The sequence below is a fragment of the Cryptotermes secundus genome, unplaced genomic scaffold, assembly GCF_002891405.2.
Source record: "Cryptotermes secundus unplaced genomic scaffold, Csec_1.0 scaffold1366, whole genome shotgun sequence".
NCBI classification, from domain to species: domain Eukaryota; kingdom Metazoa; phylum Arthropoda; class Insecta; order Blattodea; family Kalotermitidae; genus Cryptotermes; species Cryptotermes secundus.
Window position 1 is genome coordinate 45539 of NW_019737415.1, and position 825 is coordinate 46363.

Consider the following 825-nt stretch of genomic DNA (forward strand, 5'->3'; position numbering starts at 1 on the left):
TAGTAATGGCCATTATTTTGTCCTCCTCGGACACTGCACCACTGACCTCTGTCATAATCTGCTGTACTACAGTCACTACTCTCAACATATTGTCGAGAGACTGACCGTTTACATTAGTAGCCTGAACTGACTGACATGTTTCTTTCTGTAGTGCAGGGGCCGGTACAATCTGCTTCTTCGTTGTGGCTGGAGCCACCGGAACATGGCTTTCCTGAGGGCGCTGATTCTGCTCTGCCGCACTGCCTCGGAGTGCCGCCGCGAAGGAGACACCTGGAGTTACGGTGGCTGAAGAGAACACTCTCCCTGTAGATTTGGACGTTATCTGAGCCTTCTTTCTCTGGTGCACCTCTTTTGCATGTTTGCAACCCCGAAAATTAGCGGGATGGGGCTTTTCTCCCTCAGCCAACCGGCAGTTGCAGCATACTGGGGTGGAGGCAGAGTTCTCCTTCTCTGGGCATTCCTTATGTAAGTGGCCACCTCCGCACCACAAACAACGTGGGGGCTGTTTGCAGTTAGCCCAAACGTGGCCGAACTGCTGGCAGTTTTATATTGTGTGAGCCCGCTCTGTGCTCTGTACGCCTCTACCTTGATGGCTATGTGGCAGAGGTTAGTCAGGCGGAAGACTTCTTGGGACTTCTCAGTCCTAGGAAGTGTGATAAGGAACAAGGGAAGGTAGATGTTATCTGTTCCTTCTGGAGGAGTCCGACGACTGGTCATTTGTTTGACGCTAATGACGTCAAACCCCAGACTCACCAGTCCGTCAGAGATATCTTCCGCTGGAGTGTTGTGTGGAAGGTGACGGATTACTGCTTTGATTGGTTTCTC